Raw genomic sequence first — 27,172 nt, forward strand, 5'->3', positions numbered from 1 at the left:
TGATATGTCAATTTTTCATCCTTGAAATCTGAAAGATCACTAGATACGGAAATAATTTAGCACCAAACATCATGACTAATATAGAATAAGCATTCAGGAGAAGTTTTGAAATAGATGGAATAGCATATGTTCAATTAAATGCTTATAAAATCTCTAAAAGTCAATAAACATTTAGAAGAACTTATTCTTATAAGGCAGAGACATACCTCTTATAGTTCATGTCCCTCTTGACACAATGGTAGCTTGAGTTTTGATGATTCAGTATTTTCTTATCAGTAGTTTCTTATAAAAACTAACCCAGGTTAGTTTTTATGTTTCTTAAGTTTCTTAACAAGGTTGTCTATTATTTGCCCACATAGTCTTATTCAACTATCCTCAAACTTTTAGGCTCAGAAAGAGCATATTTGTGTGTGTGCAAATTGCACATGACTTTAGCCATTGCTGATTTATTATCTTGTCAAAAATTATTTTTCAACTGTATTGTGTATGGGTAATGGAAATCAACTTAAATTCTAGAATTCCAATTTAAGTTGTGGCATGTGAGATATTACCCAAATAACATATTAACAATCTTCAAACTAAAAGTGGAGGTAGTCAAAATTTATAATTTGATAATGCCTTAAAAGTACCATAAATTAAAACATGTGGTTTATGGGAGACTTTATAGGAGGGGCATTATAAGAAGAAAAATGTAATCACTTAAATTTTTTTTTTATTTTACTTTAGGTGTATACTATATCCAGCATTTCTCCCCATGTTATCCCTCACCCCTTTCCCATCCATCACTGTCCCTCCCCTACCCCCACCAATTGCCCCCTCTCCCTGAGTCCATGTGTTCTCATTGTTCAACACCCACTTATGAGTGAGAACATGTGGTGTTTGGTTTTCTGTTCTTGTGTCAGTTTGCTGAGAATGATGGCTTCCAGATTCATCCAAGTCCCTACAAAGGACACGAACTCATCATTTTTTATGGCTTCGTAGTATTCCATGGTGTATATGTACCACATTTTCTTTGTCCAGCCTATCATTAATGGGCATTTGGGTTGGATCCAGGTCTTTGCTATTGTACACAGGGCTGCAATGAACATACATGGGCATGTGTCTTTACAGTAGAACGATGTATCAACAAAGAACTATAAATCACTTTAGATTTTTAAACTGCTGAGAGTCTGAGCTCTCACATTTGAATGCCTAGGTTTGAGCAAAAATTTTTTTTCACCAGTTACATGATCATGGCCAGATCATTTAACCTTACCTCTCTGAAGCTTAGTTTTGACATCAGCAAGAAGGGGATGGTGGAACTTAGATGAGTGCCTGGCACTTCCTGTTGCAATTATTAATATTACATTGTTGTCATTCTCGTGACCAAGTAGCTAGAAAGTGGGGGTGTCTTACCTCAGGACAACTTAGAGCCATTTAGCCACTTTCAGGCAAGGATTCTCATGTACCTGAAAAGTAGACTGCTACTCTTTAAACTAAATAAATTCAGGTATGCCAATCCAGTAAAGGTACTGAGCATAACGCTAAAGACAATAAACACATATCGGAAAAGCAATAAACGTTTTCAATTCAGTGAATTTAAATGTTCGTTAAATACTACACAGTGTACCTCTCACAGAAGCATGCTGCCTGTAAGATAATTAAAAGGCTTTTCAAACGGATGAAATCGTTTCTCCTTTCCTGAGTAATTTCTGCTCTACTAACTTGCGTATCAGCATGTAGCATAAACATGGTGTACTCTTATGCTCTGAAGTCCGAAGATCCTGCCGTAGACGGTCCTTAGCCTCCTGCTTCTCTATTCCTCCCTCTCTACTCCTTTATCTCTCTCTTTTTTTTTCCCTTTCGTGGGAATATGTTCTCTGGCAACACTTTGCTTGTGGTAAACAGAGGGCAGCAGCTTACTGTCAGGCCCCCAGTTCCTTGGGGAACCTCGGAGCTCCAGGGAATCACCAGGGCTGCTGTGACAGCTGTCACCTGAGCTGCGGGAAGCGCTTCTTACGAGCAATGTCAAAGTCAGAGCTCCTCCGGCTTTTAAGCATGCTTCCATTATTCTCAGAACTGCCCCTCTTAATGGATGTGCTGTTTCTGACAATGGAGACAACGGGAAAGACAAAAATATATTTCTCAAAAGCTATTTGGCAAAGATGTTCAGTGTGCTGGGGAGGAGATCATAATGACTCTTTTTTTCAACCGGAAGTTGTTGATCTAAAAATGACACCATCACCACCACAAAGAAATGACATGTTCTCATAATATTCTCATCTTCCACACATGAAAATGTGTCTACTTCCTATGTTATAAATATAGTTCTGGACATATTCGACAGCTATTCTTCAGAACACTGGTTTTCTTTTCTCCCAAGCTGAATAACCTATTGCATTACCTTGAGTGTCATGGATACTTTAGAAACTCAGAAGAACTGTGAACACTTTCACTGAGAATGAGGCATGCATTTTATCCAACAATTCAGTCTGCAAATCGTGTAGTTCACAGGACCTCCTGACTTCCAAATATCTGAAAAACATAGATGGCACATATGTTTGTGAGCAGCACACAAATGTGTTCATATTTAATTGTAATGAAAACTGAGCAAATTAGAAAAAAAATGTTGCAGAGCAATCTGAACATGAAAGCCAGTTGGCAAATATAAAACAAGAGGAAGGTTAAAATGTAACTTTAAGTTAATAAATAGCCCTCGCTCACTTGTTCACTTGATGTCAAAGGGAGATAACTTTTGGGGACCACTATGCTTGTCCATAAGCAGGACACATGTATTCTAAATTGTTATAAAGATACAGTTGCACACAACCTCTTAGTAGCTAGATATAGTCTTCTTGGAAATGTCAGGCAGTTACAAGTCTGTGTCTTTCTTTTCCATCTATATTCTCCATTTAATGCTTTTTTCTCATTGTTTTTCCCTGAAAAGATTTCAGCTAAAAAAAAAATTGAAATTCTGGCCAAGGTTGTTGGTGTGGTATAATAAGAAAAAGAAAGCAAAGATTTATTTATAAATACACTGATAGGAGCATCCATTTTAGAAAGAAAAGATAAATTGGTCTGGAGCTTATAAAATGAAACATCGTAAATGATTCAAAATAGTTTTTCTTTCTTTCTCAAGTTCATTCAGAGACACAATAGTGCATTATAGAGTTAAACGAGTTAGAAAATGAATAGCTCATGAAAACTAGGCAGTATTTATTTTTATTTTATTTTATTTTTTTTTGAGACAGAGTCTTGCTCTGTCACTGGGCTGGAGTGCAGTGGTACAATCTCAGCTCACTGCAACCTCCGCCTCCTGGGTTCAAGTGATTCTTCAACCTCAGCCTCCCGAGTAGCTGGGACCACAGGCACATGCCACCACGCCCGGCTAATTTTTTTATATTTTTAGTAGAGATGGGGTTTCACCATCTTGGCCAGGATGGTCTTGATCTCTTGACCTCGTGATCCACCTGCCTCGGCCTTCCGAAGTGTTGGGATTACAGGCGTGAGCCACTGCGCCCAACTATGCACTATGTTACAGATGGAGACCAACTAGGGAAAAATGAATTTAAGAAATTCAATGTCTTGCTTTGGTTTGCTTTATTTTATTGTGGTAAAATGTATGTGATATAGAGTTTACCACTTTAACCATCTTTAAATGTACAGGAAGGTGACATTAACTAGAGTCACCTTGTACAATTATCACTACTATGCATCTCCAGAAGGTTTTCATCATCTCAAACTGAAATGCTGCCCTCATTAAGCAGTAAGTCTCATTCTCCCCTCATGCAATCCTTGACGGCCACCATGATATTTTCTACGAATATGAGATTGACTATTCCAAGTACCCCATATAATAAATACAATTATATTATACCATTTTACAAATAATTCTTTCTGGATAAGATTGCTTTAGGAATGATGACAGGATTCCCTATTTGCCTCCGGACCATAATGAACAAACAGACAATGAAGCTTTCAGGTGAAAAGGAAAAGAAAGAATATGAGCTATCTAAATTTTATGGCAGTAAAAATTAAAATAAAGCAGCTAAATAATGACGGCAAAATTAATCTTTCATTGTTATAGAGAAGGCAGGATTCCTGTGTCCATTAGAGTATTTTCAAGGTCTGAAGTTTCACAGAAGCCAGATATATTATTCTCCTCAGAATTCTTCATTTAATTTTCATGGAGTCTTGGGTTAGCCATTGCTAGGATCCCTCAATGGAACTTTTCTATATTCTTTCTATACTTTCCACTGTCCCTTAAGAGATTAAAGGAAATCAAGGCGGACTGAGAGAGCCACAGGCAGCCTCAGAGGGGCCGTTTCTTATCACACGGCAAGAGCTGTCTCTTGGGCCCCTTTCCAGGGGATCTCTCAGAGACAGGAAGGGTAACATATTTGAATGGAACACCAAATAAGATGTAAATCCAGGAGAATCTTATAAACGTGCTGACTTGCAGACAGAGGGCAACAAATAAAACCTTCAAAGAAGCTGTGAAATATGGATGCAATAAGCAATGGATTGCGTGTGATGAGATTCCCTTTCCTCTTTTATTATTTTCTCATACTTTAACAATAATGAGGAACTACCAATGTAAGGTATTTGCATAGGCAAATAGTTACTTAGGTTGAGGAGCTGGAAAGTTTTCCTAAGCACACATTTATAATTTATGTTAGATTACATTGCTGGATCCAGTTACAGTGAGGCTCGCTTTACTGTCTCTTATGCTTATCCACATACAATCATACATCTTCTGTTCATCATTTTCCAAAGTAGAATGTATAGATTGTCTTATATAATTCCATATCTTGAGAGAGAACATTCAAGTTTATCATGTAGAATTTATTCATTTTTTAAAAAGTTTATTTAAATAACTAGAAGACAGGGTCAGGAGGTGAATGAATACATTATCAAAGTTGTTTTGGTATGAAATGTCTAAACGTTTTGTAAAACGAAGAGTGCTAAGATGACTGGGTATATATTTTTATTTCCCTTTCAACAAAGATAGAATAAATTTGTCTTAGCTATAAATGCCAATATTTTAACTAAAAATCTATGAATCTAGTCAGTTCATGGAAGCTCTATTGTTTCAGCCCCCTTAGTGTCCTCATATTTAAAGACTGTGCTGCCACATTTAAAACCAGTGGTCATTCAGCCGAATTTTCAAGGTTTCAAAGGATCTGGCAAAGATCAGATCCTTGAAAACTAGGTTAGCATCAATTGCTATCGCCAATTGACTTGCCTCTGAATTTGTCTTAATGACTTGAAAAACATCATAGTGAAATTTAAAAACATTCTTATATTTATTTCTAGCGTGGGTTGTGAAGCATGTTAGATGTTGTTTTCATTTCTCTTCCTCACTGGGGTTAAAATAAACTGGCAGCTAAAGATCAGCTTCACAGAACTCCCTGTTTCAGCACCATCACCTGGGTAAATTCACATTCTTTTCAGTCACACTGTGAGGTTTTTCTGTTCTCTAGAGTCAAGAACTGTGAAGGGGCTGAGATTTTGCCCTACTTATAAGTTGACAAGTTAGCTTGCCACAGTTAAAACAAGACTGCAGGATGAGAGATAAAAGACTTTATTACTCATGGTGCAGCAAGTAGAATGAGCTTCATGTTCAAATCAGTTGCCCTTGCCCACCAAGTCCCCTGGGGATGATGCTGAGGTGGACCTAGATGGATGCTGTATTCACAGTGAGTTTGTGTCACAGTTAACACTGAGCTTAGGAAACCTCAATTTTATAAGGGGGCTGCAAGTACACCGGTTCAACCTTTATCCCAAAGGGAAAGATTATCTTTATTATCCTCATCAGAAGAAGTCTTCCCTTTGCCCTGGAGAAAGACACAGCACTACCTCTATCTTCCAAGGCTGGTTGCTACACAAACATCCTTGAAAAGGCAGTGTAGAGGAAAAGCTGTCAGGAGACACGTACAAACTCTGGAAAGAATCCCACACTCCAACATCTGTCTCCTCCCATTATTCACTGGAATGGAAGATACAAAGATGGGAAGAGTCGAAGTAAGAATTCTAAAACTGTATGTCATAGTCTATCTTATAATTTTCAAGCACAAAAATTCATACTTGTAAATATTGTTGCATCACTTCTGATCCAAAAGGGTTAGCATTCTAAAGTTGTTGAATTTAATATAAGGTCCTGAAGTCAATTAAATGTTTCTGTCCTGTCTTTTCTATTTTATGCCATGACTTATTCAATGCATAAACATTAAAAAATAAAGAATATGCATATATTTGTCTCAAAAAATGAGATAGCATCAACCATATTTTAATGTAAAATAACAAACATAATTGTGGATATAGAATGTGTTGTTCTGTATTCTCTGTGGACTAATTTTTAAGTTTTCAACTGAATTCTTTGAATGCATTTATTGAAATGTTTTTTTAAAGAAGAAGACAGAAAGAAAGAAAAAAAAGAAAAAAAGAATGAAGGAGAGAAAGAAAGAGGACGAGGAAGAGAGAGAGAGAATGGGGGTGTTGCTTTATTGCCCGGGCTAGAATGCAGTCTAAAAATGGATATGCCTATAATTGTGCTTAATAATAGAGACATAAAAAAAAATAAGGGAAGAAAATAACTAACAAGCAGCCAGTCAATATTTCATTTAAACCTGTAAATAGGTGTGAAGTGATAAGAATGTATATTTTGTGTATTTAAAGTGGAGAGTTCTATAAATGTTTATTAAGTTTACTTGTTCCAGATCTGAGTTCAAGTCCTGGATATCGTTGTTAACTTTCTGCCTCATTGATCTGACTAATATTGATGTTGAGGTCTCCCACTATTATTGTGTGGGAGTCTAAGTCTCTTTAAAGTCTTATATATCTGGGTATTCTTGTATTGGGTACGTATATATTTAGGATCTTTAGCTCTTCTTGTTACATTGATCCTTTTATCATTATGTAATATCCTTCTTTGCTTCTTTTGATCTTTGTTGCTTTAAAGTCTATTTTATCAGCAAAAATTGCAACTCCTGCTTTCTATTTATTTATTTATTTTTGCTCTCCATTTGGTTGGTAAATCTTTCTCCATCCCTTTGTTTTGAGTCTTCGTGTATCCTTGTATGTGAGATGGGTCTGGATGCAGCATACCGATGGGTCTTGGCATTTTTTTTTTTGCCTGTCTGTGTCTTTGGATTGGGGAATTTAGTCGATTTAAATTTAGAATTAATAATAATATATGTGAGTTTAATACTGCCATTTAATATTAGCTGGCTGTTTTGCCCATTAGTTGATGTAAATTCTTGATTATGTAGACGCTCTTTACTTGTTAGTATTTTTTAGATAGGCTGATACTGGTTGTTCCTTTCTATGTGTAGTGGTTCTTTCAGAAGCTCTTGTAAAGCAGGCCTGGTGGTGATGAAATCTCTGAGTGCTTGCTTGTTTGCAAAAGATTTTATTTTTCCTTCAGTTTTGAAGCTTAGTTTGACTGGATGTAAAATTCTGGGTTGAAAGTTCTTTTCTTTAAGGATGTTGAATATTGGCCCCCACTCTCTTCTGGCTTGTAGGGTTTCTGCTGAGACATCTGCTGTGAGTCTGATAGGCTTCCCTTTGTGGGTAACCTGACCTTTCTCTCTGACTGCCCTCAGTATTTTCTCTTTCATTTCAACCCTGGTGAATCTGGCGATTATGTGCCTTGAGGTTGGTCTTCTTGAGGAATATCTTTGTGTTGTTCTCTGTATTACTTGGAGTTGAATATTGTCCTGTCTTGCTAGGTTGGGAAAGTTTTCCTGAATAATATCCTGAAGCGTATTTTCCAGCTTGGATTGATTCTCTTCGTCACATTAAGGTACACCAATCAAATGTAGATTAGGTCTTTTTCATAGTCCCATATTTCTTGGAGACTTTGCTTGTTCCTTTTTATCCTTTTTTCTCTAATCTTGTCTTCTATTGAAATGTTAAAGACATTAAAATATTTATGAAAAATTTTCTCTAAATGGAAATTACGCAGTCAAAGCAGTATTTACTATGCTAAACAAAATTTTCTTTAAATTATGTGAAGTATTAAAGAATCTGAAATAAAAAAGTTATATGTCAAACTCAAAGTTCTCAGTACTTACACAGCATTCTTTTTAAAATGCTTCTGATATTAAGAATTGTTTATTCACTGTTAAATTTACATTAGCTGAACTATATCATAAAAATTAGAAATAAACTTTTTTGATGTCCCCAAAGAGACTATTTATAATATTGTGAAGTTGTCCCAAATGCTCTCTATAGATCTGACACCTGTACAATTACAGACAGTAAACTTTCAAAGTTTCAGCATTGGTGTTGCAATCCAGACTTCACAGGCTGGAGCTAGAAGAGAATAGACAGATGCTGTGTTACATTGGCAACGCACTTCCTACACTGTTTGGTGTTCGGGTGTGGGGCAGTGTGCAATCTGCTATCCCCAAGTCCTTCGTGCAGGTGCAGTGGAGACTCCCGATGATGATCTTCTTTGCCCACCCATAAGACTTAGAGGTTTTTATGACAGCCCTGGGGACCTGCAATGAATTGTGATCTAAAAGTATGTCATCATTACCATAACTTCAGAGAACATCAGAAGACATCAAACATGTTTGTGTCACTTCTATATTTTGTATATGCAGGATGAGTTAGTAAGGAGAAAAAGGAGCAGTAAGAGGAAAAGTAAGTGAGGAAACAGGAGCAGCGAAAAACGCCAACAGAGCATGGGAAAGAAGAGGGAAAAAAAAAGCAGAAGCAGAAATGAAAGGAAAGGAAAAATAAGAATAAGGTTAAAGAATAAAACTTTGGCTATTACAAATAATAAGCAAACATGGTCAGGGTTTTAAACCAATACTTTTAGCACAACTTTAAACATTCAGGACTGTGGAAATACTAAAGCTTACTTAAAGAAAGGTATAACTGTTTTGTATGAAAATATTTCTCTGTGACACCATATACATATATGTATACACGTGGTTTATATATAAAAACTATAATATTTAAATTCTACATACACAATAAAATAATTTTATTCTAATATTGAAACTTATGTCTGGCTCTTATTTGTGAGGTTCTGCAATGTGTGTAAGAAACTGCTCGTGAAGGGAACCATTCAATTTCCATCTAGGATGAGGGCTTGTTTGCATGTTGGAGTATGTGTGCTGTTTTCATATGTCCTAACTCAGAAACAAGGAAGGGAGAATTCCACGATTAGCTAGGAGCAGCATGTGGTCTCTGGGGCTAAAGGTCAAACACATTCACAATTTAGTTGAGTGAGTAGAAGCTTATCGGGCATGAAAATCTTCCACACATGTGTGCATGCATTCCAGAGACCTTCACTGAGCCATTGTTAGAAACCAATCCATGTGTTCACTACTTGAAGTACAAAGATCATACGATTCTAGCCCCTTTCATTGCTTATTTCCTGGCAAGACAAGTGGATAAACAATAAACTCTTCCCAATGGACTTGTTGCGGCATGAGAATATGGAGTTATCTATATCCAACTTTTTCATTAATTGTTTGGAACATTGAGCCGGCTCATAGCAGGAACAGGACAAAAGAGGTTATGTCTGTAGTACAGGTTCAAGCTCCAGGATTCAAAGGTCAATCTACTTTTCTAGGATTTGATTTCCAAAAGTCAGTCTGCATTTCCCATTTTGTCTTTAAAACTCTAAAACGATAGTTAAAGGAATTAAAACTCAGAGTGAATGTGCTATAGAATCAAGTATCAATTGATGTCTGGTTTTTTATTTCTTACTTCAGTTGCTTTCATTATAAGAAGAATAAAGGAAAGGGCCGGGTGCGGTGGCTCAAGCCTGTAATCCCAGCACTTTGGGAGGCTGAGGCGGGTGGATCACGAGGTCGAGAGATCGAGACCATCCTGGTCAACATGGTGAAACCCCGTCTCTACTAAAAACACAAAAAAGTAGCTGGGCATGGTGGTGCGTGCCTGTAATCCCAGCTACTCAGGAGGCTGAGGCAGGAGAATTGCTTGAACCCAGGAGGCGGAGGTTGCGGTGAGCCAAGATCGCGCCATTGCACTCCAGCCTGGGTAACAAGAGCCAAACTCCGTCTCCAAAAAAAAAAAAAAAAAAAAGAAAGAAAGAAAAATGAAGGAAAACACTTATCACATGCGACTATATGAGCAGAGGCTGGGTGTGGGGGGGCTCACTCCTGTAATCCTAGCACTTGTTTGGGAGGCCAGGTGGGAGGGGCACCTGAACTCAGGAATTCAAGATCATCCTGGGCAACACAGTAAGATCCCTTCTTTACACAGACATACAAATAGGGTGTATAAGGAGAGAGAAGTTTGTGACTAACCAACCTGGTTGTTTGTAAAAATAATCATGGAAAATGTGTTATTTGAATTCTATATGAGATATATTGGATTAGTTGCAAGGTCGATGGTCTTGCGGGGAGCCAGACAGACAACACCCACCCCTCTTCATGCCTGATAACAGCTTATCAGCCAGGACACATTACTCAGCATCTGGCTTCTCCATGTGGACTCCCCCTCACTCACTTCTGCATTCTGCCCCCAGGTCTATATTCAGCAGTAAACTGTGCACTTTCAGCATTAAACTATACATTTGAACCCACAAAAATTTAAGAAATCCCACCATGCCTTACCCAATGGCAACTTGCTCCCATACGTCCTTAGCCAGCCCACCCCCAATAAGTCCCACCTCCCTACCTATAGTGGTTCGCCCCGTCCAGGCCTTGTCTCCCTACAACGAATGAAATTGCCTATTCTTTGTTTCCCCAATATCCAATCAATTGCCTCTAATCCCTGTAAAACCCCCTGCCCTGAGAAGTTAAATGCGACTTCTCTGGCCCCATCCCGGACCATAGAACCTCGCCTGGGAGCTGAATAAATTGGATTTTCATTTTCATATACTGGCCTCAGTTTCCTCATTTCGACTCAGCAATATACCTTACATTATCCAGTTATTGCAATGAAACAAACTACCCCAAAATGTAGGGTCATGAATGTCGGTCATCTACTCTCAGACAGGCTTGCACATGTGTTCTCTTAAGCTGGGGGAATGGCGGGGGGATGGCTGGGCTAGGAGAGAGTCAGCTGAGAGGACTCAGCTGTGCTCTGTATCATTTCTCATCCTTTAGCAGTCTTGACCTTTTCATCATGGTAGGAGAAAAGGCCCACCTGATAGTGAAAGCGTTCAAGGGCCCTCGTGGCCCAGAGTCGGGACTAACACAGTATCACCCTGCCACATCCTATTACTAAATGCAACTCGCAAGGCTACTGTGACTCAAGGGGTGGAAAAATAGTTTCCAATTCTTTATGAAAATTGCATAGTGTCATTTAACTGTGTGGCTTAACAAAGGTAATTAATTAAAAATCTTACTTCAATCAATCCATTTGATGGGTAGGTAAATATTTAAGTCGATAGCTAGGTGAACACACAGGAAGACTGATAGAAAAGTGTCTGAACAACAGACTGTTACATAAGCCATTGCATGGATAGATTATAACATAATATATGTTTGCATTTCTTTCAAAGGTGGTTTTTGCCCCCCTAAGGAATATTACAGGACTATAAATTAGTGTAAAAAGAAAGCAATTATCATGTTATGGACAATCTGTAGTTATTGGAATGTATCACAATTTTTTAAAATTTTTATACATTGCCTTTGGTATTATGTTTGGTTGTGGTGTTTTCAAAAAATAAATGTAAGTATAAAAAAGAAAAGAGATGAAAATTTTCAGAATTTTTTTATTTGAAGTATATATGCTATCTGAAATCTACCCAGGAGGACCCCAGAGAGAACTTCAAAGACGTTAAATGGTTCTCACCCCAAAAACACTTGACTGAGAATGTTTTCACCACACTTGAATGGCGTTTTTATTTGGTTTGACAGAAGTGCAAGTTTTACGGTATTTACAAAAATGCAAGAATTTGCTCTTGGGAAGCTGGGGAGTATGCCTCTAAAAAGCAGATAGTGACCCTCCTGAGATGCTGAAAATTTAATATTACAAAAGGTTTGTGATGTTGACACACACATATTAAGATACTGTGGCTTGAGGAAATGAATAGTGGTTGTAAATATAAGCCCATAGGGAGAGTCGCAAGAAAAAGTTGCACATATGGATTTGAAATCAGGCTACCTCTCACATGGGAAACTCTATATAGTGGGTCAGGGAGAGAATAACGGTAAAACAGCGTTCAACCATCACCATAGGTGGCTAATGGTTAATGATTCATAATTCTTCCTAGCAGAACAGTCTAGCAAACTTTCTCTTTCACTACAGGACATCTCATACTCTCTCTCTCTCTCTTTATTTCTCTCTCTGTGTCTGTCTCTGTTTCTGTCTCTTTCTCTCCCCCCTCTCTCTTTCATACACCTTTCCCTATACACAAAGACCATATATTTAGAACCATAAAAGTAAGCAGGTACTTTAGATTAATATTTCCATTTATTTGACTCTTCTCCCACCACAAATAATTAAAAAAATACTCTTCAAATAACTGTATTTGAAGAGTCAAATAAATGAAAAAAGTATATCCATGAAGCTATTCATATAACATAAAAAATTAAAAATACACTAAATGTCATAAAATAAAGACAAGTTATGTTACCTCCACATGATGGAGTTATGTGTAGCCTTCAAAAATGATTACAAAGACTATATAATACTTAGAAAAACTTAAAGACTGTGTTAAATTGACAAGGCTTGGTAAAAATTGTAAGTATACTGTGTTAGTCAATGGAGAGACGGCACCTTGTAAAAAGTTAGGGGAAAATGCAATAAAATTATAATGTAATTGGTAAGAATGTGTCAGCTTGTTTTCTTCAACCCATTCCATTTTTATTCATAGTTATCATGTTGGTTTTTATAATAAGATGCATTTGCAAATAAAAACAATCATACTATTCTTGCTGCAAAAGAAAGTGAAGATGATGAAAAGTAAAGAGAGTAAAAATAATGAAGTGAAGACAATGAAAGCATAAGAAAATCAGATCAAGAAAATCAGATCAAAGAGCATGGGGGAACATTTACAATGAAATCTGTTTCTATGCCTTTACTTTTGTTTTCGCCAAACTATGAATAGTTTTAGTAATTCCACATATGAATATCCATTCCATTAATTATACTAAAAAGTTAGAATTGTAGAGGCATGCAAAGTAAACCTCTGTAAAAATAAATTCTTTATTGCAACATTGAAAATGTGAAGATTTAAAAAAATTATTATGGGAAATAACTACAATATTAAGGCTCTCATGCCTATAAATAACAAATATTTCTGAAATCTAAAGAGCAAAGACACTCTTTGGTTTAGTTTTGTTTTTTCAGTGATTACCATGCAACTTTATTATTCGGTTGTTCAATTCTGAACTGTTTACTAAGCATCTACACTCTGCTGGGGCGTTGTTCTAGTACAGGAGATGATCAAAGCACACAAGGTCTTTGCTTTCATGTAGCTTGTATTACAGAGGGAGATGATTTTATTGAATGCTTTTTCTGTGTTTATTAAGACAATCATATGATTTTTGTTTTTAATTTTGTTGACATAGTATTTCATGTGTATTGATTTCCATATGTTGATCAACCTTGCATCCCAGGAATAAAACCCGTTAAATTGTGATGAGTTATCTTTGTGATGTGCTGCTGGATTAGTTTCCTAGTGTTTTGCTGAGGATTTTTGTATCTGTGTTCATCAGGAACACTGGCCTGTAGTTTCTTTTTATTGTTGTGTCCTTGCCAGCTTTTGGCATCAGGATGCTATACCGGTTTTGTAGACTGGGTTAGGATTGAATCCCTCCTTCTTAATTTTTTTGAATAGTTTCAGTAAGATTTGTACCAGCTCTCTTTGTACATTTGGTAGAATTTCGGTGTGAAACCACCTGGTCCTGGGAATTTTCTGGTTGGTAGATTTTTTTTTCAGTTATTATTACTGATTTCCAAACTGTTCCATAAGCCACTAATTTTTAAAGATTTGTACACTGTGTAGAGTGGACTGGTGGGAAACTGTATCCGAGTTTTGTAGAGAGGGATTGACTGAGCCAGTTTAAGCTTCACAGTAATGAGGCCAGGTGACTACATTTTCTTGTGCATATAATGCTTCATATATTGTTTTGATTATTTATGTTCACATTTTATTATGTTTACATTTTTAAAATCATGGCAATTTAAATTAAGAATGTTAGAAATACATTTAGTTTTGTAAGTTATTATTGGTTGGTTCAGGTTTTCAATTTCTTCCTGGTGTAGCCTTGGGAGGGTACGTTTTCAGGTGTTTACCCATTGCCTCCAGGTTTTCTAGTTTGTACACATAGAGGTGCTCACAGTAGTCTCCGGGGACCTTTTGTATTTCTGTGTCAGTTGTAGTGTCGCCTTTGTTATTTTCTATTGTGTTTAGTGTAATTTCCTTTGTTTTCATCTTGACTGATCTATCTAGGAGCCTATCAACTTTGTTTATACTTTCAAATAACCCATTTTTAGTTTTGTCAAAGCTTTGAATGGTTTTGGGGTCTCAGTTCTGCTCTGATCTTTGTTATTTCTTTTTTTCTATTAGTTTTGTTCTTGTTTTCCTAGTTCCTTGGGATGTGACATTAGGTTGTTGAGAAAGAGCAAAAACAATTATACAGCAATAATTTCTGCTTGCGATGATGCTTTCTTTAAAGATATTAAAACAGATTGGTGGACAGACAGAGACGGTGCAGCCCTGCTAACTTAGATGGTCAGAATAGTCATCTTAGAGAATGTGGTGTTTGATCTGAGATCACAAGGGAAAAAAGAGGTGCAGCCCTGTAAAGATCTAGAAGTAGTATTTCAGATTATGGGAATGGGAATGGCACAGGCAGAGTCCACTGTGAAAGCCTGAAATACAGGTAAGCAAGACGGAAAGAATAATAAAATAAGAATTAGACAGGCAAAGCTAGACATGGCATTAGAAAACCTTTGAAGGGTTAGGCAATATGGCATGGTTCATGTCATAAATTCATCCCTACTGCTATGCAGAGAAAAGACTCCAAAGGGGTAAACATGTCATAATGAAATAAATCAGTAGACTGCATCAGTACTGATAAGAAACTCTAGCAGACTGAACTGGAATGAAAAGGTTATATTGGAAGAATTGCATGGATTTGGAATCTATGTTAGTAACAGGAGCAATATTCTTCATTGACTCTTTGTAGACTGTGGGTGAAGGAATATAAATGTAGAGAGCTTTAAGCAGGCGTGTAATAATGCGATACTTGATAGAGACATGGTCAGAGAAAGTTTCTCTGTGATGGTGGTCCAGAATGTTGTTTTGGATACATTGAGTTTAAGAGCGCTAGTAAGCATTCAGATAGAGATGTCATCTATACAACTTGTGTCTCTTTCTCTCCTTATGAGTTTCTTTAGCTCAATGGATAGGTGAAGACTCCCCTACAGATTTGGATGTCAATGGGAATGAATGAAATCATGTAAGCAGATAATGCAGATAAGTTCTGCAGAAATATGTTCTGTGGAAATCCAATAATGAGAAGTAGGAGCAAACAAGCTGTCATCAAGTAAGACTGAGAAAAAAAATGGCCATTTGTGTGAATGGGTCACAATGGCTGAGAGAAGAGTGTTTCAAAAAATAGAAAGTCCTTGAATGAGTCGAATGCAGCCTGCAAGTCAGGTAAGATGAGTTAAATATAGTGAGAGCCAAATAATGACTGATGATGGCTTTGGAGATAGAGAACTCATTGGTATCTTAATAGAGAAGCTAATTAAATGACTGTACAGAGAAAATGATATACTAGAGGGTGAAAAAAAATAGCTCTCTAAAGATCGCTTCAGATAATTTTTCCAAAAATTTTCTTCTGCAAATATTGAACACCAACTGGAAGTATCAATGTAATATTTATTTTTAGAAGTACATATACATTCACACGTTTATAGGCACACATGCATAGATACACACTTGTGCACACACGTGTACACACACACATTCACACACACACATATCTTTTAAGAAGGAAGCTACTGATATATGTATATGTATGCTTATGAGAAAGGAGTACAGCTACAAGGCAATTAGAAACTATTTTAAACCCTAGGCCAAATTAGTAGCATATACTATAAGGATTTTTTTCCCCAGTGGTTAGCAGCTTGTTATGATGAATGATCTGTTGAGTTGTGAAGGGATTTCCATAGTACTGAAATCCTGTGTGTGGAATTTCCACATATATGTATAGAAAGCTTATTTATATAACATTTCAAATACAGCCGTATTTCCTGCTTGATGTTAATGAATGGAAAAAATTCTCTGCAGCAATGTTCCTGTCAGAGAGGCATGGAGAGATTTCTAGAGAGGGGACTGCCTGTCACATGGAGGATTTTATGCACAAGACCTTGAGGCAGGTGCTATATATCAGCTCTACTAAATAAGTTGCATTATTTTCATTTTAAAGTGAATAAACAGACTCAAAAAGACTAAGTAACTTAACTAAGTGGCAGAAAGTAGCACTCTGTCAAGTAAGTCAGTATTCAACTTCAGAATTTTTATGAATTGAAAAAATAGAAATACAAAGGAAAGTGCTTAGGGAACTACTTTCTAAAATAAAATTTCTCTCCCAGGCAGTTGCAGTTAACAGTATCTAATTTTCTAAGTTATTCTGACAGCCATTTGTTACCTCCTCCAAAAGAAAAATAAAACTAATCTGAGGGACAGACTTTTGTACCTCTGTCATTTGAGTCCAAATTTCCATCTACCTTTGCATATAACTGAAGTTGTCTAAGCTCAGCTGACACGAGTGCAAAAATCTGAAGTCTGCAAGATTTATCCGACTACAATTCAGCAAAACAGAGCTCCTTAGCTGAGCGAAGTTATGATTGAGTAAGAGATCTTACAATCAGAGGGGGCAAAAGAATACACAGCTCAGTAACATTTCAGCTGAAAATCCACAGAACGATATTTTTAAATAAGATCATTGTTCCAACTCAGAGATAATTGGTAATAGATATGTAATATTTAGTTGTACTTGGACACAATTTTAAAAATCAGCTCAAAATTGTCCCAAAGATGTTAAAACAGTGAACTGAAAAGGGTTTGCATAGGAGTATTGGCCTATTACAGCTCTATCTCTATTGAGAAACACTAAGTAAACACAGAAATAATTAGAAATATATATTAACTAAAAATAGAGCCTTTAAATGAAACTACCAGTCTTTCAATTGATGCCTACCAGTTGTGAGCAAAAGATACTTTGCAGATGATCGGTGCTATTACCTATTTTTTGTAGAAATATCCAAGGTATACAAAGTTTTTACCTACATATGCTGATTTTTGCATATGTCGGTTTACGAGGTTAGCAGAAATTATTATTAATATTCCCATTTTATATATGGAAAAGAGATGTGAAAATAGGAGGCTTGTGGAAGTAACACAGTCAGTGTCGGTGTTTCACATAGTGTATAATGAGTATTCATTTAGATCATATTGTATGGCGGCTTGGCCTTGCCTTTCAAACTCCCTGACCCAAAGGACTTCCGATGGTTTCCAAAATTTTCCACAAACTATTATGTTTTCTAAGATCTGTGCGCTGTGTAGAGTGGACTGGAGAGGAATTGTATCCTAGTTCTGTAGAGAGGGATTGAATGATCCAGTTTAGGATTCACAGTAATGATGCTAGGTTACCACATTTTCTTGTGCATATAATGCTTCATATACTGTTTTGATGATTTATAGCCACATTTTACTATGTTTATATTTTTAATATCATGGCAATCTAAATTAATAATTTAAAAAAGCAATTTAAAGTAAACTTTGAAAAGTTTGCTCCCAGGGTGAAATTTCTTAACGTAATTCTTTAATTCATCTCGGTTTCTTTGTCCCTTGGTTTTATGTCGTACCTCATTTATATTCATTTGTAGCATCAGATATTAGGCCGCATTTAATTCTCATCATCTTGATTTCCATAACTGGTTATACAACTTGATGAGAAAAAATATAAAGTGGATTTTGCTTCTTGAAAAAAAGACATCAAACTCTCATAATCATACTGGGACTGTCAGTTCAAATTAATCAACTGTTTCTGTTTTCTTTGACTGGCAGGACAGAGGGACTGGGAGAGAAAGATTGAGAGGGACTGCACAAAATTCAGTCTTAAACAGGAAGGAGAGAATCTTTTCCTCTAGGTCTGAATAATCAAGTGCATATGTTTTTAATTAGCAACATCTTCGTACTCTGTGCCTCATTTAAATGCTCTTATTTGGTGTGTTGATTTTCTGTGATTACTCATGTTCCTATACCTCCCGAGAAAATAATTTATACAATCAATTAAATCAACCTAAATAGGCAGGGAATTACAGACAGCAGAGGAAAGCCTCTTGCTGACAAGGTGGGATGGCCCTGACTAGCGTAACCCGCACACAGGGGGCACTTTCTGAAACCTATTTCTGCACACGACAGGTATTGTTTCTGCATATACAGGAAGCCGTGTTTGTTCACATTTGTCTAAGGAAAAGGGAGACTTCATTTACCATAACCCTAAGCAGTCTGTTTTCACTCGGACTGGAAAGCGAAAGATCCCCTTAAGAATTAGCCTCAAGCAGCAGATACTCTCCTTTTAGGTTTGTGTGTCTCCGTGAGTCAGACGGCTTCCCCAAATACGGTTTTGGAGAGAATCACATCCTTTAATAGAGCCTCTGTTAAAAAGGACTGTTAGAGAAAGTTGACCCAGGGCTTCGTTCCACGGCGACCGTTTCCTGCGTGTGCAGCTCCACACAGCGACCGCGGCCTGCAATGCGCGGAGCGCAGCGCGGCCTCTTCCAGCCGCAGCGCCGGATCCGCGGTGGCGGCCGGTGGCCACTGCAGGAAAATAAAGCCATTGCTGCAGCAGCAAAATGGCTCAGAGTCCAACGAAAGTCTGGCCTTTTCCAGTGAGTCAAGACTCTGCCTGTTTGGTTCTCCGTTTCGAGTGATTCCAGGCTGAGTAGCGTTTCTCCTCCGGGGAGCCCTCTGGAACTCCACTGGCTGCTTCGCCTCCTCGCGCACCCGCCGCGCGCGCCCTGGGCTGGTGGTTGGAGAGCGCGACGTCGCCGGGAAGGAAGATCCACTACCTGGAACGACGGCTCCAGACCAGCGGGAACGCGCTCTAGTCCTCGATGGAAGCAGGCGTGGGAGGAAAGCACGACGTCTAGGACTTCCCTCTAGTGTCAGAGCGGGAGGAAGAAGAACCTGAGAAGTCGCCGCGGAACGGAGGCCGGGAGCGTGCGTCCACCCCCTTCCCAGGGCCCGGGAGAAATTCGTGCTGCGCCCGCCTCTCCCCGAACCCCGGTCCCCACCACACACAGCCGCGCTCCTCACCAGCCTTTCTCGAATTCCCTGGCAAGTCTATCCACAATCTCCTGGTGCAGAAATCTGCACTGCACAAGTTAGGAGCCCGTAAGGGCCGGCGGCGTTATGGTCCCCTCTTGCTATCTTCCCTCTTACTCCACATAGTTTCCAAGATCCGCGTGGCCCTGGTTTTGACCAGTTTTCCAACAGTTTCAACGCTGTGTATTTCCCCTTCCCGTCTCAGTCCACTCGCGCCTGCACCCGTGGCCGAGTGTGGGTGGCGGAACCCTGGGTGACAGCACTGGAGACCGCGCACCCGGACCCTTCGCTACGCTCCGTGTCAGCCAGTTGCCACGAGCAGTGGAACAGACACAAGTGGCGGCTGTTTGGAACCGGAGTGAGGAGCCTGCCAGGCCCGGGAGAGCGCGCACTCCAGAGTTGGGAGAAGAGGGGGCAGCGCGGGAGACCAGAGGGAAAATGGGCTGAGAACCCAAGCAAAAAGCAGGGTACATTGGGCGTCGCTACGGCTTTCCAAAGGCAGGGGTGGTCGAGCCCTCTGCCTGACTTCGCGCGTTCTTATCCCGTTCTTTGTGAAATAAGCCGCTTCCTGCCCCCCTGCAGGAGCCCGGGTTGTGGGCGGCTCACTAGCGCTGCCCTGGGAATGCAGCCTCCGAGCTCCCTGCTCGCGGAGCCCAGCGCCGACACTCACAGGAGCTGCGTCCCCGGATCGGCTTAGAGGCTCTGCACCGATCGCGATCCAATTCTGCAGCGTTTTAAAAGGTAGCCTAGCAGAGATGCCTTTTTCTTGTCTTTTTCATTCTTTCGTTCTCAGTCTTTTAAATTTTTAACAATAACCTGTCATTTCTGCGTGGAGGGTTCTAAGACTCTTCACTGGGTTTAATTTAGGAATTTCAAATTGCGTTTCTCAAAATTTGAATGTGGTCCCCTTAATTGGTAATCAAGATCGCGGAGTCTTCCAAAATAGCCCTTTTCATCTTATGTAATTAGAGACCCACGAGCTTTCCAAAGCAGCTCTGGATTTTCCACAGTACAAATCTATATTTATTCATCTCTCTCTCTCTCTCTCTCTCTCTCTCTCTCTCTCTCTCTCTCTCTCGTGTGCGTGTGTGCGCGCGCCTGTGCGTGCGTTCCCTTTCATTTCTAGCATTAGGAAACTCGTTCAGGGCCACTGAAAAGTCAAGGGAGGCCCAGATGTTAATTCCCAAGGATTCCTGTATTTCCGGAAACGTGGCCACCAAATAAGTATGAGACTATCATTGTGGATAAATAATTAACTCCTACCCCCCCCCCCACACACACACACACAAAAAAAAAGAGCACCGGAGGGGAGGAAGCTGGGCTGGAAGATAAGGAAGCTGCTGCTTGGATTCGCTGGTGGAGGAAAGTGCGACCTGGAGCTGGGCTTGGGGCCTCCGGTCCCCTGACTTCAGCACCAGAGGGGATGGACAGCGTCTCCGGACTGGGCTGCAGCCTCCGGGACGGAACTACGCTGCCGCCGCCGCTGTCGTCGCCACGGGCAGCTGGGCTCCTTGCTCCTCGCAGCTAAAAGGCGGTGGCTCCTATTACCCACTCGCTTCCCGGTCCCCTTCGTTGATGGATGAAAAGTACCCCTCCCTCTACACCTGCTGTACCTAAGGACAAGACTCTGAGGAGCACCCTTGCTCCACAGATTAAACTCTCGGCAACAACTTCTAGAATTATTTTTCTATAGGGGCCTGGGAGGAATTCTGGCAGAAGAGTAAAGTCGAAGTTCTTAAAAGCTCTGAGAAATCATGGGCGGCGCAGTAGGGGTCGAAATGCTCAAAGGCCCACGCTTCTTGAAATAAGCAGAATGGTCCTAAGTGGATTGCAACTGTTTGGGAAATAGCTTTGTGAAAAGAGACTGGAGATCTACTCAGAATTCTACGTTAGAGAAACTGAAAAGACATCTAATTTCACTGCTCGGCAGGTAAGTGATGGCACTACTGTATTTGTTTTTCAAAATTCTAATGACTTGTCTTATGTTTTAACAGAAAACATAAGCAGTGTAATTTTTCCTTAGGTTAAGGGGGAGATAAGCTATTTTGTTTTAAAATAACTGTTTCTGGATCATTGTGTGACAACAAGAATCAGAATAACATATATGTTACCTTACATAATTACAGTAAACTTTTAGCTGGCCATTTTTCTTAATGCTTATCAAATATCTTTTTGAATCTGTGCATATCTTGTTTATTTTTTCTGACCTTTGATAAGATAATTTGGATGTCTTATGTATGCCATTAAAAGTGATCCTGTCTGTATTACAGTACACAAGACTCAAAAAGTTAAAGTAGAGAGGGGTTAACCATGCCCTTTAACACATTTTATATGGTTATAATTTACCAAACTATGCACTGGAACAAATACATGTATACATACACACCAGATTACTCATTCCGTGCCGACCCCCAAGCATACCTACACCTGTAGAATCTTACCTAAAGAGACACTCATATTTTTTACATAGCGTCCTCTTTCCAGCCTTTTAAAGCTGAAGACTGCTTTCTCAAATCCGATCTGCTAGAAGACAGTAAATGAGAAGCTTTAGTGTGCCTCTTTAGGAGAGCTGGATTTCAAAATCATTCTAACTTAATAGTTCTACAAAATACATTTGTCACTGAAATCCAGAAAGTGAAAGGGGCCAATAGGTTCTTGACAAACCATGAACTTTAAAATGCTAATTAAATCTGTTTTCTGTTGATTCTTATTTCTAGTCCTCCCTTGGAGCTTTAAAATTACAATCTTTCACATTGACCTTGATAAGCATTCTGTTTTAATAAAAAGGGTTCACTGGGCAAAAGCAGTTACACAAATTTATAACCCGAGCCTGACATTTCACTAAGAACTCGATCAATTCCAATGAGTACATTTAGTTCAGTGAAGAGTTTTGACTTGTAAGGATGGAATTTTACAGTCATGTAAATACGTGTGATGAGTTATGCACAGTCAACTCATATAAAGAGTTTGCTGCTTTGAAAAATTACAGATGTTTAGGTTTTACTTTTAATTTCACTGGTTATGTGTAACTGATAAGAAGATGTCTCTAATGCACATCTGTACGTACCTTCTCAATTTTAACACAAAAACTTATTGGAGGCTGTTCCAGTGGCATTCATTGGTGGGTTGATGTCCTCTTGTTTTATGTTGGCTGAGTGTAGCAATTACTGTCTGGGGAAAAATCATTCTTAACTGTCACCACTTACCATGAACCTGCTTGCTTAGCAGAAAGGGAGCAGAGGCATCTATGTCACCGAGCTCCTTGGGGGCTCTGTTGCCCTATATAGGTCAGGAATGATTATCTGAGGAGCAGAAACATGTATCATTGATTTGGGTTCCTTCCCAGAAAACCTACAATGTGCTCTTAACGCAATCTTTTTTCCCCAATGTGAGACATACGGAAGTAAAAATACCACATGGAAGACTTAATCATATTTTAAGAGAGTTACAGCATGTTGTTAGATGATTATTTTGGTTGTCAATTAATTAACATAAGGGACTCCCCTAGTCAGTAGGGCATAAAATAAAATCAGGGAGTGTGTTTCAAGAAGCACTCCTCTGGGTATACGGCCGCAGTTCCCTCCTCAGGGACAGAGGGGGCAGGCTTTCTCTACGTGTAATTGAAATCTCACAAAGTGAAAGTTACCTTTGCCTAATCCCTTAGGACATTTAGTAACAGAAATAAATAGCTTTAGTTCACTCCCAATTCATGAAAGTTCATGGAAGCCCTTGTCAATCCTTATCTCTAGGGAAATGTCCTTACATTGAAATAGTTTGGCAATGCAACTTAATACCTACCTAATGCTAATCTCTGATTGCAAAGCAGATAGTCAAACAGACAAACAAGAAAGCCGGTTGTAGAAACTAAAGTTCATTATGACATAGAATCACTTGTCTTTAAAGAAAAATCAGCATTTTCTTCAGGGATATCTTTACCCCACTAAGAGCAACTATTTGGTTTGATCGTTGTTTTGTTTTGCTAAAGAGAAAGGATGCATGAAGTCTTGGGAGTAACAAACAGTAATTCAGTAGCTCTTCCCCATTTAAAAAAAAAAAAAAGTTTTATTGGATAAGGCTAAGTTTTGTTGGCTGTTGCTCATTTGAGACTCAAAAGGGAAAAGTGAGATAGGATTACATAATCTAGAAAATGTAAAGTGTATATAGGACCAGAGGATAATTAAAAATGAGCCCTGGAATCCATTCAATTACCTTCTTCCAAAATATTATAAAAACACTTCTTGATTAATTTTTGCATAGACCTTATAAATATTACTTATATATTTTAATGTAATTATTAATACCGTGAAATTGTATTGAATTCTTATGCCCACAGTTTGCCTTTGGAGTTATTTACTTGGGTTTAAACCAAGTTCAAACATTTATCAAAAAATATAAAAATAAGAAATGACTATTACTATTATTTAGTCATTGACTTTTTTTGACCACGTAAAGATTTATAAATTCCAGGCAGCTAGCCTGCTTATTCACCTGGTTTTGTCAAGCAAAACAAAAAACCGCTAGGGAAACAAAAGCATACTGTAAGCTAGAAATTATTTCCATAGTCATCTCACCTCGCCAGGAATCTGTACAGTGAGTTATGGAATAGGACTCACATGGAGAGAGACCTCTTATTTGTTGTTTTCTTCCTGTGTAGCTCAGCAGCGTGAGCACATAGCATACGCTGGGAGAGACAGCACGCTGCGGCATGAAACATGTTCCACATTACGTTGTAGGGACACTGAAGATTAACTTTTCTTCCTTAAATTTGGGGATGTTTAAAAATTAGCTGGGCATGGTGGCGCATGCCTGTAATCCCAGCTACTCAGGAGGCTGAGGCAGGAGAATTGCCTGAACCCAGGAGGCGGAGGTTGCGGTGAGCCGAGATCGCGCCATTGCACTCCAGCCTGGGTAACAAGGGCGAAACTCGGTCTCAAAAAAAAAAAAAAAAAAAAAAAGGGTATGTTTCACCTGTCAATGAAGGCAGAGTAATTTACATGTGGCTGATAGCTAAACACTCATGAGATGAGTCAAGGATACCTACTTTGTCGGATACTGGAAAGTCCAAATTCAGTGATTTTGAGAGTATTTTGGAAACAAGTGCTCTGTCTGTGAGTTATGATAAATAATTTCCAATAGCATGCATTCATTCATCAAAAAAAATCCTGCTTACTACTATATGGCAGGCACATCCCTTATATTTAACAACTCTTAGCATAGGGAATATGGTACTTTCTTGATAATTTGGCAGTCGTTTTCTTTATATATCTTAATGGTAGAAATATGCGTGATATTCAATGCAGGCTGGACTTGGTTTAAAAATATTTATTACGCAGCATTGACACCACGTTCTATATCAATTGGACAAAACTAGTTGACCTGAGGTTGTTTTAACAACTTTCATTTTGACCTTCAAAGGATCTATCACTTTGTTTCATAATTTTCTAGTTTATAAAAGAAGATCAATGTTTTTCATTAGTGATACTGATGAGGAAACTCTTAGGATGAAACAGACTTTAAAACCCCATATCCTAAAACATCCAGAAAACATTGTGATGAGCATGGAGTAAAATGTAAGACAATATGAGGGCTGTTCTCTTGATTTAGTCCAAAGCCTGGATTCTGTTCACAGGCCTCTTTAGGAAATCTTAAGTTAAGCAATATTTCATTATCTATTTGCTCTTCTCAGTCGGAGTTTTAAAAGTGACTATGATTTTTTCAATGTAATTTATCAACATTTGGTCTGTATAGATTTCTAGACTATCAGTAAAAATATACTGATGGTATGCTTAGGAAATATAAGTCAATGTTTGGTGTTACAATTATTTCCAGTATTGATTTGTGGTTAAACTATATGATTGCACCAGAGATGAAAAATCATACCATCAGCCACTTAATAATATAATTCAGATTATTTTTGGTCAAAAACAAATAAATAAATAAATAAACCCAGGAACAATCAAAAAAGGAAAATGAAAAAAAACTGAGAGTAAGAGGTCATTAAAATAATGTCTTGAGGCCAGGGAATTTATCTGTGAATTATACTTAAATTATCACTGGAAAGTTTCTTCAGCACATTCTACACACTGAAAGAGTCAGCAGACCATATTGGGTCTCATGAATTTGGTCTTCAATTTGTCTGCAAAGCTAAAGAGATCATGTTCATTTTTTTTTAAAAGTACTATTAAATCAATTCATTTGAATACTTGTTCATTATCACAATCAAATTTAATGTACATACTCGAAGATATGTTTAAAATTAAAAATTGTGAAGTAATTGTATGCTATATGTTTGACAAATTTACTCACAATTTCAGTTAAAGATTTAGTTTTAAAAAGAATAAGTGCCTGGTAAATTCACTAAATAAGTTAACTGAAAATAGAAATCTTTTAGAAATGGTGCAATAATTTTAACAATAATGTGTTACTTATATAAAACTATGAAAAGGTCAAGTGCAGTGGCTCACCCTTATAATCCCAACACTTTGGGAGACTGAGGCAAGAGGATCATATGAGGCCAGGAGCTCAAGACCAGCTTAGGCAACACAGTTAGACCTCGTTTCTAGAAAAAAAAGAAGAAAAAAAAGAAAGGTAAAAAATTTTAAAAGATATCAGGGTGTGGTGGAGTGTGCTTGTAATCTCAGCTACTCAGGAGGCTGAGGTGGGAGGATCACTTAAGCTCAACAGTTTGAGGCCGCAGTGACCTATAATCACATCACTGCACTCCAGCCTGAGATTCGATCTCAAAAAATAAATAAAAATAAATAAAAACTATTTAAAAAAAGAATAATAAATTTCATTTGAATCTTCTCAAGGGGAGCCACAGTGAGAAATAAGTATCTGAGATTAAGAAATTTAAGAGTATACATGAGAAAACAGTATTTTATCATTAAAAATGAATCCATCACACACAAAATCTCAGGTTCAACATGGTCCGTCATCGATTGGTTGTGTGGTCTTGGGGAAATCGCTTTATCTTAATTTAACAGCTTATCTGTGCCGGGCGTGGTGGCTCAAGCCTGTAATCCCAGCACTTTGGGAGGCCGAGGCGGGTGGATCACGAGGTCGAGAGATCGAGACCATCCTGGTCAACATGGTGAAACCCCGTCTCTACTACAAATACAAAAAAACTAGCTGGGCGTGGTGGCGCGTGCCTGTAATCCCAGCTACTCAGGAGGCTGAGGCAGGAGAATTGCCTGAGCCCAGGAGGCGGAGGTTGCGGTGAGCCGAGATCGCGCCATTGCACTCCAGCCTGGGTAACAAGAGCGAAACTCCGTCTCAAAAAAAAAAAAAAAAAAAAAAAAAAAAAAAAAAACAGCTTATCTGTATCCTTGGTCCTGTTGGTAAATCATTATCACGTCCATGAGAAAATAAACAATGTCTGTGTTTGGTTGAACTCATAAACTTTCCTTCCACTTCAGTCATACCATTCTTCTTGAAAAATGTTTCCATGTTCTCAAGGTGGACCATACATGGGGTTTAGAATCAGGCTTAAGTTTGAATCATGATATAGAAATGGCGTTGATGACAGAAACTTAGGCCAGGAATGTGAAGTCTCTGAGTCTGATGCACACTACAATGTGTTGCTGGGAATAGTTAATGAGCTAGTTGCATAGAACAGCTAGTGCATTCCCAGGGATTTGGTGAAGTTGGTGAGTGTTACGACTTAGCTCGTTGGGCCAGTCTGTGCACATGGCTCTGATGAAATACCAGTCTCTCATTTCTCCAGATAAATGCCCCATGCTGTCTATTCTCTTCCAAATACATTAATGTCACCACCACATAGTTCCTTTCTTCATGCTTTGTCCTAGACTTTCCCTTTTCTGTTTACTTATTCAAACCTGTATCTCTTTGCATAAGTTGCAAATTCAAACACCTGCAGGGTGCAGGCAGTTCACGTAAGGGTGAGGCTGG

The 27,172-nt window shown here is 38.5% G+C and overlaps 1 protein-coding gene across 3 annotated transcripts in view; it reads left to right on the plus strand.

Annotated features, from left to right (window-relative positions):
* The first annotated feature begins 18,989 nt into the window (after positions 1 to 18,989).
* Positions 18,990 to 27,172, plus strand: part of SNTG1 (syntrophin gamma 1) — a 756,922-nt gene continuing 748,739 nt past the window's right edge. For 2 of the 3 annotated variants that reach the window (XM_074386645.1, XM_074386647.1), the window contains exons 1-2: positions 18,990 to 20,002; positions 20,388 to 21,191. The gene's annotated coding sequence lies outside the window, so the exon portion shown is untranslated. The remainder of the gene's footprint in view (positions 20,003 to 20,387; positions 21,192 to 27,172) is intronic. The other variant, XM_074386646.1, reaches the window with a different exon arrangement.

The sequence above is a fragment of the Saimiri boliviensis genome, chromosome 15, assembly GCF_048565385.1.
Source record: "Saimiri boliviensis isolate mSaiBol1 chromosome 15, mSaiBol1.pri, whole genome shotgun sequence".
Taxonomy (NCBI): domain Eukaryota; kingdom Metazoa; phylum Chordata; class Mammalia; order Primates; family Cebidae; genus Saimiri; species Saimiri boliviensis.